The 21,559-nt window shown below is 29.0% G+C and overlaps 1 protein-coding gene across 1 annotated transcript in view; it reads right to left on the reverse strand.

Moving 5' to 3' along the window:
• The window catches only part of LOC111038850 (putative fatty acyl-CoA reductase CG5065), a 36,644-nt gene extending 18,507 nt beyond the window's left edge, over positions 1 to 18,137 (reverse strand). The window contains exon 1 of the mRNA XM_022322109.1: positions 17,995 to 18,137. The gene's annotated coding sequence lies outside the window, so the exon portion shown is untranslated. The remainder of the gene's footprint in view (positions 1 to 17,994) is intronic.
• Between the last annotated feature and the right edge of the window lie 3,422 nt (positions 18,138 to 21,559).

Genomic DNA, 21,559 nt, shown 5'->3' on the forward strand with positions numbered 1-21,559 from the left:
GCCATCGACCACGTGTGAGATAAATAAAATACACCCATACAATTTTGTAGCATTGCTTTTGAAAACGCCCAAAACCAATTCGAGAAGAAACACCTACCTACTTAACTATCTAGATTCGAGAAACGGTAAGTGAGCACTGAAGCAAACTGGCCTATTTAATGTGGAAAAAATAAGTATAGGTACACAATATACTAAGAGAGTAAAACCAAACATTTGTATTGGATTCTGATTAATATGTTTATATTATAAAAATAACAAGAATAAAGATTTGACCCACAGATATTAGCATTTATTATATTATTTATTTAATAGAATATAAATTATAATCAATGGTGTTTAATAGTCATTAGAATATTAATTGTTCCAGATGCTGTACATTTTAATAAAATAATATTATTATAACACGAATTGATTATCTATGCACACTTTTTTCTATTAAAGTTACCCATCAATTGTTTACAAGAAAATTGTCAATGATAAAATGAGTGAAGTCAAGCAACAATGGAGCAGTAGGTACCTACCTAGAAAAAAATCATTATGTTAATTACATGTAATATTATTATTACCTTACTCGTTTATAAGTACAGTGTTACAGTCGTCAATCATACAATTTTGCCAGATAACGGCAGCCTCGATATGTGTACCTGTGTAATTGCCTTGACTTAAATTTCCTTCTAACAATAGTAGACATATGTTTCATTATTATTATTCGTAACATTGAAAATAATTGAAGGCATTGTTAAATATTACATAGTCGTAGGTAAATGTAGTTTTTATTTTGTTTATCTGACTAGATAACATTTTAAAAGCACCCAACGCTCTTTTACATTAATTCAAAGTATACAATCTTATAAAGATGTAACAGTTAAACAACTTAGAGGTATGTAAGTACTTTAGACAAGCCAAGAAGATTTTGAACACTTGTTGACATAATATTGTTTGTTGGTATTTTAGATACAATTTATTTTTTTACTAAATCAGGCCTAAAATGAAATTACACTGGGTAAAGATAATAATTATATTGCAGTGGTGTGCTAATTGATAATTCGGTAAGTTTCAAAAAATAAACGCACTGTCCAGTGTCCAATAACACATCGTTAAAAATGTCTTATTCAAGAATCAAGATATTATATGCAGTTTCAAATGCAAATAATGGAGTCTAGTGAACTAATGGTCAACGGGTATAAAAGAACACTTAGATAGGTACCTACGTACTTATCTAAGGAGGAATATAAAATATATGAGTGATAGCTCAAGAGATGCTGAACTGGACAAGAAATCGAAATGTATTCATCGAATGCATCTACTTACACGATTTTGTCGAAAAACCGCTTTTGCTCCTTCAACGATTTCACTATTAAGCACTACAATAATTATAATATGTGCAGATATTTGCATCGAATATTACGTCGATTAATTCAAAACAGTATTATTAATATGGACGAATCGAAATGTTTTTGATTTTAAATTTAAATTTTCTCGATACATTTTTCGAAAATTTCACGTCTCTAAATATTATGAAGAACAGCGAAGTATGTACAGTAAGTTACAGAGAACAAAATATTATAATATGCGAGCAAACTCAGTCCGGACTAAACCTTGACCATTTTTGGATAGACCACAATATAATATTATGTAATGATTTATAATCGCTTTCAAATTTAAAGACACCCGGAGACACCTAACCTAACCTAACTTTACATCACGTTTTATAGGTATATGTGTTTTGCACTCGGTATGACAGAACGTAGGATCATTTTTATTTACATAAAATATTTTTGCATTTCATATCATATTTCAAACGACGGCGGGTTCAATGACCATAATATTTTTTAAAGATCTTTTGGAGAAATATGATAAATAAATATCTATGGAGTACGTCCATGTTGTTTGTATATAATTATTATTTGTCAGTATAATATTATAGCTACCTGTGCGGATTGATGTCGAACGTAATTATTTTACATCCACCGCAACTCAATGGCACGTGAATGTATAGAACAAAAAAAATACGTCTAACAAGTGTTCGGTGCTTACTTTCTCCGTCAGTATAGGTAGAGGTACTCGATAACCCTAAATTACGATCATCGTGTACTATTTGTTATTCCCGCAAAAACAATTTTTCGGACCACGCGGAACCACGTGTTTAGTCATTTCTCCGGCGCCGATTGCTAGAAAAAAAAATCCACGGCATACGCCATCCACGATTTTCCCGTTTTTCACGTCGCAATGTAGAAACACGGTGCCAATTACTTACTGAAGTCGTGTACGAAAGATTATTGAAAATACATTGAAATTATATTACGGACGTAGAAAGCAGCCACGACAATCACGTATTATCATCGGTACTGCACTTTTCGTCGATATAATAATATATTAAAATACGCAATGCGTTTAGCTAGAGGCGCAGGTGCCTAGACCAATCGTCTTGTATAATATTATTTATATTATCAATAATTTTTTTTACATATGTCGACATTTTTTTTTCTAGGGACATCACGGTCACCGAGTTTATTCGGTTTTAATATAGGTAACTAGTGTTGAATATGGACTTTTCAAATCTGACGAAACCATATAAATCACAGTGGAGGCGCATGCGTCGGCTACAATTCGTATGTGTATTTGTACAATTATATTTATAAGTTTTTAAATTGACATCAGACAATTAAAGTATAGATTGGTATGGACATTTTAAGGGCCGTATAATTGCTATCACTGCACCTAACCAAATATTATATTAACCACTTATTATATTTGTACTTACGCATAATACGGTAATAGTGCAGAAGCTCAAGAAACAACAATAACAAAATAAAAATAAGGGCAAGAGGGGGAAATTATATTATTATAACTAATCCATTTAATGCTGGTCATGAACAAGTTAATAAGTTACAGTTTAGTCAACTTTTTTAGTTCAATGTTATTACATTAAATTTTCATCAACTCAACTTTTAACTTAATTGATTCTTATTAATATTTACTTAATGAGTTGCTTTCAATCAGATATAAATTGCGTTTAAATATAAATAATACACATCATAGGTAGTATTGATTGATTGTACAGAGTAGAAAATTAAAAATAATGTAATTGTAGAACTATAACTTCTTGTCGTTTACGTTAGACAAAATTATTCTAAAGCAATAACTTGGTTTTTATGACATTTAAGTTAAAGCAATATTATACTTATATAGAAATATTAGCTAAATTAAAAATTCATATGTTTAACATAAATGCTAATGAATAGGTACAATTCTTGAAAAATCAAATTAAAAAAATATTTTCGCCATGATATAAAAATGCATATTATTTAAAGGATACCGGTACACTGTATTATGTTTTCGAATAATCTCTCATTGATACCACCCAATACAAAAATCATAGTGAATAATCACATTTTTAGGGTCATGTGTGACAATCGATTTGTCTAAATTTTTTCCGGGAGAAATTGAATATCCATTTCAATTTACAAAAAATTGTTTTTATTTTGTGAGTCGAAAATAGACTCAAATAATAATGGAATATAAAAACCATAATATGACAATACCTCCAAAATACCATGACTTATAATTTTTGCAATAGGTGATTTTACTCAAAGATTGCACAAAAATCATAAAAAATGTGAGCGTTAGCCTCACAGTGAAAACTATTAATATTGCGCTACCATATATCTTAAGTAAGTTATTTCTTATTAGCAGCTATTAGTCATTATTACTGCTATACCCGCGGTCAATGATATTTATTATTTTCATTATTTTGATGTTTAAACTATCTAATGGCCATATTTAAAAAAAAAAATTCTAAACTTAGGTAAGTCGGTTAGGTTAGTCGGCTATTGTTGGTTTCCATACACCTAACTTAACCTAGTCAAAAAATATTGATCGACTACTGACTTAAAGCCGTGAAAAAAATTTCTATCAGCACTTAACTCAGTTAAAACGTATCATTAATTTGCCCAGCCTTCGTCAAATACACCGCTGCGCCGGGTGTACCATTATACTCGAAGGTACTATTATCAACGGAGAAAAAAAAACATCGTCGAAAACAAAACGGACCGCCACGCCGGACAATAACGAGTTTTGACGAAGAGAAATTACATTTGCTCGGTGCCGCCGCCACTTCACAGACCAGTTTTGTTATATTATTATTATTATTATTATTATTATTATTATATCTTACCCACACGTTACACGTTACACGTATTATTATTATAATATTTTTTATGCAACGAAATGGGTACTCGCTAACTCGCGCATTATGGCACCAGCTATTCCGTACGCTGTGACGTAACAAGTTATGGCGTACACAATGTCATTGATTAAATATACAATGTACGTATGATGTTTAATCAATGAGACAGTGTGCCTATAACGTAGGTATTGGCCGTACAGGTATGGGTATTCAGGTATTTAGGATGTAATGTATTTAAAATATACAAACCTACCCGGAGCTGATAATGCGATATTATATTTATATACTATGCCTAGTGTGGAGTTCCATCACGCTCTTGCATGGACTATGATTATCTCCGGTGGGTACGTATAATTGTACGATTAAAATAATAATTATAATAGGTAGGTTAAGTACTGTAACCCTTACTCCCCTATAATGTAAGGCTCGGAAGTTGTAGGAGTTGCACATTATTCTATATGCTCTCGATGTATAGCGGACCAAGCTATAAATCCGAGCTATACAACGATTAGTTAAAAAAATCAAACATTTTAAATGCTTGTTGTGCATATTTCGTCAATTTTAGAGAAAAAGTGCATATTTATTAATTTGCATGAGCATATTTAAATTTTTTTCTTTAATCTGATCTTTTACTTTCTTAAGCTGTGTATTTCAATAAAAACATTTGATATAAAACTCAATATTATTTGACGTAGTTATTTATTGTTATCGTCGTAGTCCATTATTAATATAACGACTGCAACGGCCCGAGATGTACATTTAATCTCTATCGCACTAATATTCTGATGTACTATGTATTTCCGAATATACTTTTTAAACAATTTTTTCAATTAAAAAAATGTCAAAATGCAAACAGTCGACAAACAACCTTGAAATATTATAAATGTATTTTTCCATACTATTTTACATCAATAATTTTAGTGCAAGTTAAAAACAACACAAAATGGTTTTGAATTTTTATGAATATTAATTTAATTTTTACATTTTACAATTTGTTCGTGCATATTTTTTTCCTCTTAGTTCCTATAACTTCCGAGCCGTACTTAGGTGTAGGTACAGTGTCAGCGACGGTCACTAGTCACTGATATACTCACTCGCGATATGCTATCTCGTCGTATACACGTTATTGGAATTCGGTTAGAGTGTGTTGTATATAATGTAATATACTCGCAATTTGTATGTATATATGTATGTATACAATATATATGTACCATACCATGTATATAATGAGTGTGTGTGCGCGTACGCTGGTCGGTCGACAAGTGTGGTAAAAATTTCTATAAGATTAAAAAACAAAATCATTCTGGTTTGGTCGTCGTGTGCCGGATACCACTATTGGCTATAATGCGCCGATAGTGTAAAATTAAATAAAAATTAACTGCAGTCCGTCCTCGGGCGTTATTGTTACATATTTAGTAATTATCTTTTAAGCGATGTATTTTTAAAAATTATAATTATTAAGTTATTTATTCATAAATCATATACTTCACAAATTGATTTTATAAAACCATGATGAATTCAGTTGTATATATTAAAATGATTTTGCTATATAACTGTTTAAACTTCAATGTTGGTCTATTCAAAATACGTAAGTTTACAAGCAAAAATGTTTTTAATTTTTCCAAAGTCAATTTATAGATATAGACGTATACAGTTATTATTACACTATATTATGAAAGTTAAACTGGTTAAGGAATGTTCCTAAATAAGTTGATTTTATAATTTAAATAAAAAAACATTTTATAGATGAAATTTAATTGAGTGCATTAATTTATATTAAATACTAAAATCTACTTCTTGTACGTTCAAATATACATCTCTTATAATATAAAATTATATTTTCCTATATTTTTATCAAAAACGATTTGGTTTACTACTTGAATGTATATCAGTGGAATAATAATAAAGAATATAGAGCTGTGTACGTTAAAAGATCACCGCCTGTACCTACTGATCAAGATTCGTCACCCGTCTCTTTTTTCGCTAAAAACTTTAATAGTAGGTATGTGACTATAATTTTATATTTTTCCAATCATTTCTTCACAGTTTCGCAAACTTATTAGTCCGTACGTAAGCCGCCGAGAACAATTTGTTCTTATTTATCTCACAAGAGTACAATATTGCAAATGGGATTAGCGTTTAATTTGTCATAAACATGTCAGTTTGATGCTGGTCTTTGAACACGGATTAATCCGATAGCCTAAGACCGGCCAAAACTGTGACAAAACCCGATATCCGAAATGACCAGACATTGGGTTATGTTTTAAATACCTACTTCCAATCCGAAAAACTTGAATAATTAAATAAATAAATATTTAATATAAATACCTATTCAAAAACTCCGAATACCAAAAATCAATTGTTACTGTTGTAAAATGAAATCTGTATTCATTTCTAATTATTAACTTTATAGACTATTCTATTTAAAAATTATGATTTAAACATGATATTATATTTGACTAACAAACGCACCCAATAACTAAATGCACGAACTCATAATTCAAATTTTTACTGTCAACACCTAAAATATATTTTATTAAGGACCTATCAACACCTGAAATATTATCAGTTGCTCTGATATTATTTTATAATATAAAAAGTGAGTACTTATACCTAGTTATAAAATTAAAAATTAAAACGCATATTAAAATCTGCCTAATAGAAAAAAATAAGAAAAATTACTAAACACAACTATAAATCATTCATAATAAAATATTAATTATCTACGTACCTACCTAAGTTAAATTAGAAATATTATTGTGAAATTAAAATAAATTTGTTAATTAAGATTTTACGTTTGATGCTTTTTAATGGTACAGATCTAAATACAATAACCGTATTCGTGAGACAGTACCAGAACAATTATGTTATTTGAGTTCAAAGCCCTGGTCTGATAATTAATTAATTTTACGAAACGTCCAGTGCATATCATACTTTGTAGCTATAGTGTTGCTTGTGGTTAATATTGCATATTATAATTCTTGATTATGCATTTTAATTGTATATAAATTAAATATATTTTCAGTTAATTTTATCAGACACGGCGAACATAAAATACCGGAAATAAGTCGTTGGCATCTTAATAAATAATCTTTTTATAACGTTTTCATTATAACAATATTTGTATCATTATACTGACACAAACTAAAGTTGATTGATATAATATTGTTGGATTACATTTTTATACTGCTTTTGATTTCCATTATGCATACCGTAAATTAAGTTTCAATCTAAATAATAATAATTAGAATGTCGAATGAAGTCTTAAGTGTAGGATAATAAAAATACATTAAACGAAGTGAAACCAGAAATATTAATAAGTTTGTGTGTGCACTCCTGCGGTGAAATTATCTCATAATAAGATATCATAGCGTTATAATGCTCGTCGGATATAGGAAGGTAGGCTAAACTGTGTAGGTGCTACTTCAAGATTTTTTAAATATAATTATTTGGCACGTGCGTGTAGTTCTCCGACCTACTGCGAATGTTTGCAAAACATTTTTCATTGTTAAATAAAAATAATAAGATAGGGGAGGCCAACTTTGCGCGGGCTTCCTTTTGAGCTAAAGACTTCGGGAGATGATACCAACATTTTTCAAATAATTTGAAAATATAATATTGGTCAGGGGAGGGAGGATGCACTCACGTCTGTTTAAGACTTGAAAAAAGAATCATCTATAGTGTCAGTGCGGGACGAAATAAAACAGAAATAGCAAAACAGTCAAACTGCGAATAGTATCGGGAACCACCTCCATTGCTGCATCACTTTTACTGCATAGGTTTAAGTATCTATAATGCACATCGCGTGGTATTGGACGACGTGTTAAGCAGACGAGGCAAATGATAATTAAATCACAAGTTTATTAACTAGATAGTAGCTACTATTGAGTTGGGTACTTAAAACGACAGGTATCGCTACCAGTCGTAAACCGAATGTAATTATTAAATGTCCATCCGAACACCTGTCTGCATGCCTACGTACAACACATAACAATATTATTATTACTATAATGTCGGTTGTAATGTACATACCTGAGTCGTTCACGCTCGCTATAACTATATTATGAGCATTCTCATAACAATACCATACCCACACAAAATTTGTTGTAAAACTCATTAAAAGTACAAAATATAAATCAAATGCATAGTCATAAGTCGGAAGTATTGCACGGCGTTTCCTATTAAAACAATCACAGAAGTAATACAGAATACTGACAATCATAAATGTATAATATCATTTGCTTGAATAAATAAACGACGTATGAGACATCTTTATGTTTTTTCATCTCGTTTATATTACAGTACCGCAACTGGCTGAATATACCTTTATTTTAATTGTATAATTATCTTGTCAAACCGTCAGTTATATTATAAAAAAATATGCTCTCAAACAAGTTTTATTTATTTTTGTTTAGAGATTTTATTTTACTAAATTGTAGTACCCACCATAACGTTTTTTAACAAAAATATAAAATCTAAACAGTACTTGCTTCTAGTATAGTCTGATTACAAAATATATTAAATTAAGAATGCTCGAAAAAAAAATATTATAATTTATTTATTTATTATTTATGACAGTTAAATTATTTTATTTTATATGTTTTGATAGTCTTGTATAATAACCAACGTAATAACCTATTATTATTAATTCATTTTTCTAAATACTCTTATTTCGCAACGAATGCGTAAAACAGTTCCCATTACATCATATGACTATACTATATACACACTAAAGACTATAAATATGGCTGGAAAAGAAAATGTTATAGACCTATTGATAATACATTTTTAGCGAATAGTTTTTTAAAAACACTCTTATTTAACGGTATTCAGTGGCTGTAAGTTAATAGATATAATTAACCCAAGTTATAATATATCCAGTCCAATAAACAATAATGATCTGTCAAAGTAATACACTACATTTGGATAGCTAAAAAAATAGTTTATTCAGTGTATTTGGTTTGAGTTGTACAAAGTATACATTTTTACTTTTTTAAGGTTTTTGTATTAAAATAATTTTAAAAAATACGAAGAAGTCTAAACACCTTTGGGCAACACTAGTACAAAATACAGTTGGTAGTTAATATTAAATATAAACAATGTCATAATTAAATAATGTAATTACAATCGAACAAAATATAAATTAGGTACAATTATTCATTGTTGTTAATGAGACACAAAATGTAATTACTCATGACATAGTCATAATATACTCATGTGTGATGGCTTGATAATTATCCATACATATATTTTTTTAACGATGTAACAATAAATCTTGTCAATGCCATTAATTAGTACCATTATAGAGTGAAATGTATTATTAATTTAAAAATGTTAGTAAAAAAAATTAAATTTATCGATCCCAGTCTAATAGTATTAGTGATAACTAATCTATGTGTTTGTAAGCTTCTTCCATCGAATATGTTCATATATTGTATTGTTTTTCGTACCCACACATTATTTAGTAACATTTACCATTTAATAGATATAGGTTAGGTACATATAAACGTCTTATATTATATTTTATTTTAATTAATTGTACTACTTAATGAAATCAGTTTTCAAACCCTAAGTGCAGTTTTGTTATTTTTCCAAATTACTACAACGTTTTTGATATATAATAGCAGTGTATTCAAAATACAATTATTGTAGGTACCATCATAGTTGTTTGCAACACAAACCAACAACTACAAGCCTAATAAATATCATCATCAAATGTTTAGATACACAAAAAAGGTGATTAAATTAGTTTTTCTCGAAAATAATGATTATTATTCAGTTTACTAAGCGCAATTAAGTACATATTTTTAATGTGAACTGATCGTACCTTCCCATAATCGCACGTGTTATAAGTAATGTCTTATAGTAATCCATGCCAGAGAGTAAGTGCCTACTACAAAAAATTACATAAGGTAGATACATGTACAATAATTATATGTATTGTTAACATATTGTTCTCAAGTTAGTGTCTAGGATAACAAGGCAACAACCAATTTGGGTATCAATTTAAAATATCTTTGTTAATTAGAATTCAATAAAAACCTACAAAATTATAAAAAAGAAATTAATGTATTAATAAGTTTCACCCTGGTATGTATATGAATTGATAATATAAATACTAAATACTAGTACCTATATACTATATGTAATATTATACTTCTAAAAGTTGTATACTGATTGAATGTTAAAAAAAATATATTACGAATAATGTTCATGTATGTATAATATATCGATTGCACTATATTGTATTCATTCATAAACGAAAACTTGAAATACTTCAACCTACGCATAAAGTAAAGGTACCTACCGAAATAATAAACTTTAAAGTAATAAATTATTCGGAAAAAAGAAAGATCAACAAAAACCTTCAACCGCCATGACATACCAAGTCAAATATAAAGAATAATAAATTAATAATTGTATCATCGTTGATTCACGTATTCTCAAAACTATGCATTCTGAACAGTCAGAACGAGTTTTTCTTACACAACGCCAACTAAATATCTGACATTGGTTGAAAACTTTGTATTTATAGACACAAATTAACATAATAATTTAATGCGATACGATTGGATCATTACCCTCTGTATGTTTGTATACATTTGTTTTTCTTGTATTTTTTTTTTTTAGTTGTTATTGACATTGAATCGTTGAACATGAATTATATAAAAGGTGTACAATATTATGGTATCTCGTTTTTCGTTTCTGACTTATCGAATTGTTACGAACACAGCCATCTATTCAAATGGCCTTAAACAAATAGACAGCGGCTCAATTATACGTCCGATATTTTAAGTTTATTTGCGCAGCGAATACAATGAATAGTTTTAATAGGTACACAAACGAATAAGTACAACAAGATTAAATTGCCATATTAATATATTATTATAATATGTACGTTTTGTATTTATTTTTGTAAATTTCAATTTGGAGAAGAAAAAAATTGCAGTACGATTGATTATTATAGGTTTTCTATCTTCCAGCATTCTATTACTTTTATTTTATTTAGTCTAATATTAGCGACGGAAAAAAAAGAGCTCTGAGTAGGTACCCATCGGGTATTATGGTGTTCGTAATGACGCCTCGAACTTTTCTTCGGTCAGTGTAGTTAAACTTATTTTATGGAGCTATTGACGACCCAGAGGATAATAATACGAAATAAACTTTCGAGTACATTATTATATTATTATGGTGTTATCACGACACCCTGTAATTACAACATTGTGTGACGAGTGACGAGTGATGTATGACGTGTTGCAAGGACACGCGGTGTAGGTACCAATAATTAGTGCGTGTATACCATATTTATTGGACCGCACAGTGCATAATAATAATATTATAAGTTATTATGATCATGTTTTTTTTTTTTACTATTATATTGTGTTAAAAATCCAACAATGGTTTGATTCGCAACATTTTTAAACAAAACTTATCCAAACACTTTTTGGTCTTTAAAGATGCTGAACTATTATGCTGATTCCATTTTACTTCACCAAACAAATTTTACGTTTCCATTATTATTTTTAATTTTTTTAACGGTTTTTTATCCAAGTATTATATTCCCATACTATATAGTACTAAAAAAATACAAACTTTTCATCTATTAGGTATACTTTAGTAGTATTGTTTATATCATATAAATAATATAATGTATACATTATATAGTATGTATCTTTATTACCGAAATTGACGGGTCTATTGAGGTGCATGAACTACTATAATAGGTAAAAATTAAATATACTATTAAGTATTATCAAACTGTTGACCAACGATTATCGGTATAAATTGTACAATAAAAATTTGTTGTATATGTTAATACAATAAAAAAATTCATATTATGGCGAATAGTATTTGATAATATCTATTTGTCAGTTATTTATGTATAGTAATCGTTTGATGAATACATTACCGCTCGTACATAATATTATATTATCTCTACAGTAGTATTATTTTAATTTCACCGGCTATCCAAATTATACGGAGTAAATAGGTACCTTCTTATAAATTGTTGCTGGTGCCTTCAACTTTTCTTACACCTGCAGGGTCGTATAACTAATTTTATTTCACTGTAATACATTTGTGTTATGACTTTCCCAAAGAATGATAATACGTTATAAATAATAATAGAAAATTGTTTTGTGCGCACTGTATGCGTTTATACGGTGTTATCAAGGCAATCAGTTACGATTTCGATTGCAATATTATACCGTCATACATTATAAAATTTTCAACGAGTGATGTATGACGCAAGCGTAATGTGTAAGAGCTTTCCTTATTTCTTATGGATAACAATATTATGTTTTTCAGTATTATTATTATTATTATTATTTGTTTGTTATTGTTATTTAAATAAATAAATATTGTACGACAGTATATCATGAATTCATGCGTATATGATTTTTGGATCTCACGCTGAACATCATATTTTATTTATATTAATATTATTCGTCAATTTTTAATTTAATATTGAGTATCTATTATTTTCCTTATAATCAATAAATAATGTTCATCATATTACAAAGTTTAGTAAGTGAATATTATCAACTTAAAAAAACATATTTTAAAAATTAATATCATTCACTGTACATGTTTACCTATACGTTCTATAATTTAATATCACTTGACGGCAACGATTTCACAAATAAATAGAAATTATTTTAAAACAAGTTGGTGAACTGCATAATTGATTATACATTTATGTTTTTTTAGCATAATATATATTTTTCGGATGTACCTAATTTCGATTTATCTGGCATAGTTAGAAGGATAGTTTTTATAACAAAAACATTGCGTTGGCTAAACAACGACTTACTCAATTAAAGTAATTTATGTCATAATAAGTTATAATCCCATCTATAAAATAACTCTGTAACTTAAGATTCCGGCAATGAATTAACTAATTAAATAAAAAACATGCGTAACAATAATTATGAGCATGCAACTATTTGATGAGGTAACGGAAACATAACAGCATGGAACAATGCAGAAATCTGTGTTTATCAGATCTGTGTATAATTATTTAGAACTCATAACAGACAGAATCATGTTAAAAATTTTTTTGTAACATCAATAATTAAACCTGCTGAAATTCGTTCTTTTCTCCTGATATTAATCTGGACCGTATCAATAAGAATTGGTACTTACAACATGCAAATTAATTTTATATCTTATAACACTCGAATATTCATTCAATATGCATCGTAATTAATGTTTTTAAGCGATTGTAGAATAATTGTATCCACATAAATACATTTTATATGTGGTATAAATTATAAAATATATGCACGATTCTAAACAGATCGGATCTATTGATTGTATAATATGTTTTTGCACTCATTTCGAAAATAATCTTTTTAAATAATTATACATAAAGACGTGAGGTACACGTATTAAAATCGCCGAATAGTTAAGCTTAGACCAGCAAATACAATTTAATAAAACACTGTCATAATAACGCTTATAGATAGATATATAATTATTAAAAATTACCAAGTGTGTTGTGTGTGAGTGATTAAAAATAATGGCATGGTTAAATGCTTCATATGTAGAAGAATAAAAAATAAAAGCAATAATTACGATGATATGAGCTTATTTTTCGAAATCACGTATAGGTAATCGTAGTACTGACTATACTAATTATACTGAGTACTAATTTTCATAAACACAGAACTCGATTTGAATAATGTTTTGCTCCTCACCTATATTTTTTAATATGTTGATATACATTAATGACAAGATTGGAGATATTGTGCCATAATTTTTTTTTCTGGTAATAACTAATAACATTGTGTCCATGGTAGATGTTTTGGTCACTATTGAAGGTATCAGATGATTATTTTTTTAAACAGAACAGTCAGTTTATTGTAACAGCGTATATATAGGTCACATCATCCAATTATTCAATCGTTAACAGCTAACCTTAAGTTCCTTATGAAGCCCCCATGCATGATGTATAGCACCCAAATATGGGATTCTGCCAAATAATCGAATTTAAACAAAATCCAAAAATCACATCGGCAGTCAAAATTCCTTCGTTTAATCACAAAACATACTATATCCATTCCGAGCTCTATACATGCAACCAGCGTAATAGACACTGTCATTCACCTACATACCTAGGTATCACACTAAAGCCGTTTCTACCACTTCTCACTCACAAGTACCAGATAGTGATAGTTAATATTTTCATGAATTTAATATTTGTTAAATCCTTTAATGATTGAAATACACATTTTTAATGAAGGTGCGTTATTATATTATACAACCGGAAAATTAATTTTAATTTAAAACAATCGTCGCCATAATTATTTGTTAGGTAGGAATACCTATGATTTTATTTTTCAATTAAATGTTTTTATAATATCAAATACACAATAGTAAAAAATGTATTAATTATGAATGTGGTTACAGGTAAGTGATAAAATTGGTTTATGCCTACTACAGAGGGCTATAATTGTGAAGCCAATAGATTTGTTTTACATTTTAGGTAAGTATAATTAATTATTAATTGTGCTTAATGTAGTAACTTATTTTATACAATTATATTATACGTATTGAGCACCAACATAACTTACACAATTTAATTAATAAATACGATTCAATTCTACAAAAAAAAATTTTTCCGAAAGAACACAATATCTTAGCGTCAAACTAATTATAAATAATCAATTATGTTCTAGACAATTTTTACATAAGTGATTTATATTTGACCGGATGTAAAGGAAAAAGTGTACCTAATTATCAACCATCAGATATAATATTAATAATCCTTAAACACGAATCTCAAATCTCAACAATTATTATTTTTAACAATATTGACAGATTTAATCATTGATTAGCACACGCACTTTCTATGCAAGCAACCCATAAGAATTCTATCATATTATATGAAAATTATTGATTATTTTATGTATTATAATTTTATAACTTATTAAATTACATGTTCTGCAACACCTAGCTCTACCTATAATTATAATTCCATAACGAAATAATATATTTTTAATAATTAATAATTCTATTATCCACAACAAATTTACGATATTTTTTTGATGTGTACTAGATCATCTAAATGTTAAAAAAAATAGTGATTGTGTTTCTTGTATTTTAAATTCAGTTCAAAGTGATAAATTTATTGGTTTTACACTTTTTCAATGATGGAGTGTGTTGTTCGAACAACCTTGTAAGTGGTGGTGTCTGGTAAAAAAATTGGATTTTGTATATATTTAAACAGTTAGAATGGCCAAAAAAAATGAAACCCCAGTACTTTCTCAAATAACCAAGAAATTCAAACAAAAATAAAATATTGTAAAACGAAAATGATTAATTTTGTTTTAGTTATAAATTTATAGTTTAAAAAAAATATAAACTGTAAAAACTTGTAACTTAAATTGACATTTTCTAGATATGCAACCATTTTCAAAGTATAAAATTATATAAATTAAAAAAAAATTTTGCATGAAAAAGCTCTACATTTTAAAACAACGTTTATTCTTACAAGTTATGAAATCAAAAGTACAGTCACCATTTTATAAGCGTATTTCTTAAACCTTTTACCATTTTTTACTAAAAATTTAAAAATAGTAACTGTAGAGTACATTGAATTTAATGATCATTTGAAAGTCAAATATTGATCAAATTAGACGTAATCATGACAAACGATTAATGTTAATTTGTTGCAATCCGAATTATATTTACCGTAGGGACCTATTATATTCCCATATAACTTATTCTATCATAATTTTTGTACACATTTATAGGAAACTGAAATTTTAGAATTTTTCTTTTTGTAACTTTATTTTTCCCTTCCCGATTATGTGGATATATAATTGCCACTCTTTCCGTCACTTCTATGGTAAAAATGTGGTAAATATGAAAATGCATGATATTATGAAAATGTGGTTGGCTTGAAGCTTTACTATTAATATTTTATTCGTTTCCTAAGTTAAGATTCAAGCAGAATCAGTAATCGGGTTTTTTTGTAAAATCTAAAATACTTATAGGTCAAGTTATTGAATGTAACTACGATAAGTTCATATTTTATGAAATGCATACATCAATAATTATTAATAACTGATTTTGTCAAGAGAAAACAAAAACAACGATTGTGATAAATTAAAATATACATTTTAAATTTGATTAAATTTAATTCATTATAACATAATATGTTTTATGAAAATTCAAAAATTTACAAATTTTAAAATATTAAAATAAAAAATCCCAGACATACAATGATATACAGTTATGTAAATAATATAAATACTTGTATCTATATATTTATTTATCATCTTTCAATCAATTGTTTGTCTACTAACTTTATTGGAATTATATTTTGATTGACTGATTATGTATTATAGTACGTTAATATAATAATAATATAATATATAATAAAATGTACAACAATTCTATACATATAACTTATCTATTAAGTTATTTTATTCTCGTTTTATTAAAATTAATTACAAATAAAATAATTAGTTATTGTTTATATATTTGTATTGATTGTTACATTTTTTTTTTATATACTTGACCTAAAAACCTCTTCCCTGATGCATATGATTAAAGCCTAAAGGTAATATTTATCAGCACTATGATATTATAAAGTCATTAGTATCATTACACAGTATAGGTAGGTATAGTCGAGTCTTTCACAATAAAACCCAACATTGACACAACTAGATTGACTAGAGAGGAGGGCTAAGTCTAAGAATCCCACTCAATCGTTCGATTTTAACGCATGAATCACTGAGTACCTATAACCACTACAAAAGTAGCACAAGCAAATATTTTTACAAAATTAAATTTTTTTGGACATATTATGTACTAATAGTTTCAAGAAAACATTTGTGCAACAACTTTAGCTGGCGTTTTTCAGTATATTCTATAAGTTATAAATAATAAATATGTCGGATTGTCTAATTAGTAAACGCATAGTTTTTACAATTTCGATTTTCTTGTCTTAGGTAATTCAAAAACACCATCACCGTGGACAGTAAAAGTACAGTGTCATGCATTTTATATTTTCGCATCGATCTTAAAACTAATCCATACTTTATACTAGTGAAAAATAATAAAGGTATGATGTACAAACATAAAGTTGATCGCATTATTTTTATCACCACTGGAAAATAATCATTTTTGAAATGGCGGCTAATCACTTAGAAATTTAAAAGAAAATCGAGTAATCTATGGCGAAGTGCTAGTGGTTATCAATTTTCAATGTTTGAGTTATTGGATTTGAAAAATCAAATGCATATTACATGTACACAAGTCACGTGAGCGCGTGGGTGACATTAACGCCAGTGACTTGACGTTTTTCCCTTTATCGTGTGGTTATAATGTCATGTAGTCGTAATATAATAAACATCTCGGAAAGAAGAAGAAAAACACAAAAACGCCTTAGCAATAACCATGACCGACATGACCGACTGCCCTAGCTAGTATAAGAGCTAATAAATATAAAAAGCAATAAATAAATAAACAATGTAAGTAGGTACTTACTTAAAATACTTCAACTAACGATATAACAATAATTACAGTAGATATTATAGATATTAATAATATGGTAACCATTAAAATAGTTAGATTATACACAATAATACAACAACAGCAAACATCCAATAATTTTCATGATTACTAATTTACGATTAGCATAATATAATATATTATTATATTTTTTTTTTTCATATTGAAAATTGTATTTTCGTTGTCATGAATTTATATAGATACGATTTGCGATTCCGTAAGCCGACGCTTATTATTATCAACATAATAGGCACATGATAATATAATTAACATATTTTACTCACCCGGAGTTGTACTGTCTGACGAGTCTCAAAATCGGTCAAGTGTGCGGCGACAACAATGACGACGACGACAGGTGTGCGTTTGATCGAGTTGTGTACGACTCGCGAGTGCCGTGCCGTTTGCGCCTCAGACCTCGGTTCGAGGATGACGACGACAGCCGGTTACCGACCCCTTCCGCCGTACCCGAAATCACGTTCACTTTCTTCTGTTAATCGCGGTCCATCGATGCAGGCGGCAGCAACCGCGTGTGGTGTAACAAGTCCGTCGGCGAACCGGGGGAAACCCCGCTCGCCATGTGTCTGCAGGTGCCGTTTTTTCGTCTCCTTATACACGCGCGCGTGTCCGGCAGCGTTGAAAGCTTGCGGTATGGAGTGTGCGTGCGAGAGAGAGAGAGAGAGAGAGAGTTAGGAAGAGAGAGAGAGAGAAAGAGAGAAGGCCAGAAGAGGTAAAAAACGCGTTTTGTATTCGTTTTTTTTTTTTACGTAACCATCACACTATCTTTTCGGTTCTAGTCCCGTTTTAGGTCCGCTTTCGGATAACCTTATTATACCTGCACCGATGCGGCGGCAACAAGCTTACGCGAACTCAGTTACTAACTAATCAATGCTTTGATTAAAAAAAATAGGTAGAATGAAAGGGGAAAAATTATAATATCTCTGTTTATTTAAAATACCACTGCTATAGAACAACCAAAAATATTCAAAACACTTTTCAAAATGTACCCGATGTTGTTTGTAAATTGTTATTACGTTCACTGAAACCTCTCTAAAGCAGACACCATCGGCGAATTAAAATGTGTAATTTTAACGAAACATGTTTTACTATATTCTTACGTCTTACTTATAAGTAAGTTTCTAGCATTGAAATTTGTATTATGTAAAACAAAAATCAAAATTTAAATGAATTTTTTTAAATCAATTATAACTTTTTAGAATTACAATGCACATTAATTTTTTTAGGAATATACAAGCATACTTGTAGATTAGATCGTTCCATCTTTCTAAAAAAAAATGATAATAACAGACATAATAAACAATACAAATATGTATATTATTATTTTGCGGTGTACGTTATTAGCTTTTGCTCAGAATCTAAAAAATATTTATTTTAACCACTCCTCGAGGTCTCGAATATACGATCTTGTCGAGCGATCTGTCCGCTCCAATTAGTGTGGATTCGGATCACGGGGATCAGCTATGCGAGGTGTATTTGTAAAAAACGAGGATTATAAATAATAAGAATACCTAATAATATATTAAGTAGAGTGGTGGGAAAAATATGGTGTCAGAATAGAAACTATATATATATTGACTGATATATAATGGCTGCAGCTTAAGTCGTATCTCAATAGTAATATGGTTTATGTTTCAGCTCCTCTAGGTGTAAATTTGTTTTTAGTTCCTTTTAGAGTTGGCACCTCCTAACTGCACTATGTTGCAGCCATAATTGTGATCCAAGCACAATTATAGGAGAACGTCCTTACCTAGTACCATTATATTATTATTATTATAATTATTAAATTATATATTCTAATATGTACATCTCACTTCGTGGTCCACCGAATCGTGTAGAAACATGACGAGCTCGGATTTCGAAATCGACAGATACAAAACAAAATATTGTGTTAGGAATACGTTTAGCACGAGTTTATAATTTATAATATGACGTATAGAATCAAAATACCAAAAAACACACACATGTTACACAGTTTCCGTTTATTAATTTATAGCGATTTTCAGAGTTAACAAGCAATACAACGTTTAATTATAAAAGTTATCAGATATCTTTTTTTTTGTATGTAGATTTTAAGCGTATATATTAAATTGTATTTTGTATAAATGTTTGAGATTTAACGATTTAATATGTTCAACATACTATAACAACCTATAAACTATAATATTATAAATACGTATCGAAGGTAATTTAATTGAGTCACTTAAATTTGCATTTTAGCTTCATATTGAATAGCAATGGTGAATTGCAGGTTTCACAATGGTTACACGTGCTTTGGTACAATTTGTAATTATAATACCTTAGGACAAAAATTTAATACTAGACTCCTTGTAAGTAGTTCTTAGTTCTTCCTGAAGCTAGAAAAACATAAAAAATAATTCATAGGTAGGTATTCTCAACTCCCAAAAGTGATTTTTGTTTATACCAGCTCACCTATTCATTGGAATTTAGAGCAAAATTTACCAAAGACCATATTAAAATCAATACGCTCATGCTTAATACAAGCTGAATAACCTTACATATTATAGATCCGTTTGTTTATAATATATTTTTAACTGGACTGCTTGACGTCTTCGTAGAATACGGCTTAATAAGACCCATGATTTCAGGTCTGGATAATTTCCTTTCAAAATACATATTCTGTCAATTTCACTAGGTTCTATTAATGTTCAGTCATTGTTAAATATTACATGATTAATAGACGTGCCATGCGCACAAGCTATTTGAGCACTTTGCTCAACTAATTGTGACGTATCCTGCAGAAGGACTTTAAGTGGGCTTTAATAACTATTAATGACAAATCGAGTCTTGTTCATATTCGTCTTCTCAAATGTAATAATATTGTCACGTTCATAATAAAAATAATATTACACGCCGTTATCGCCGATGACCAGATGGATGATTTAATCTGCTTAACTCGTGTTGTAAAATGACTGTCCTCTCCTTCTTTTATGAAATCTTTGACTTAATCCTATTCAAATTGAATAGACTATTTATGACATAATATTTGTAGAAGTTTGATTTTTTGATAATTTTGTTAGGCTTTATCATTGCAAAAAAAGGGTATTATAAATGATGAATACCGTAAGAGATTCAATAAGCTCTCCGTGATTTTTTAAAATTGTCTGAACGTCCTGTAAAATATTTATTTTGATCTCTGAGATTTGAAGATGAAAATTAAAATATGGATCAGCGACAGTACTCCGCACAGTCAGCAAATAGGTCAAGTTAATTGTATCGGTAACTACCCATAATATATTATCATTATTTTATTATATTAATTGTTGTATACCTACAATTTAAAATGAAAATACTGAGAAATCACCTAAAACGATGAGCTGCGTGTATTACAGAAAAATTCGAAAGAATTATTTTAGACTCGATTTGTAATCGACCAGCTGGTAATATATTATCAATTTTATTTTTACACCGAAGAATTTCGCAAGAGCGAACGTTCTCCAAAACGTCTGTGAGGTCTGCGGAGAAATTCAAATTCAAATCTCCGCCGTATAAGTTATCACATGAGCCACGCAATTTATCGGTGCTCGTCGTTCCCGAATAAAATATCTTGTGGATTATTCTCGACCACCCGAATAAAAAAATTACCTCCGTCAATTCATGTCAAATATATTGTATTTTGCTTAGGCGTGCGTAAAGTGCAATAGTGTAGAAATACGAGTGGAAATAAAATATAGTAATTGTCAGCGTTGTCCGAAATGTGCGCGTCTGTTCAACTACAGGCTGTTACATATCGTATCACGTAATACTTCTGTCTTATATTATTATTATACTTATACGATGCAGTATTCGGCACCGCGGGCGACGGAAATTATA

The sequence above is a fragment of the Myzus persicae genome, unplaced genomic scaffold (genome assembly GCF_001856785.1).
Source record: "Myzus persicae strain clone G006 unplaced genomic scaffold, MPER_G0061.0, whole genome shotgun sequence".
Lineage (NCBI taxonomy): Eukaryota > Metazoa > Arthropoda > Insecta > Hemiptera > Aphididae > Myzus > Myzus persicae.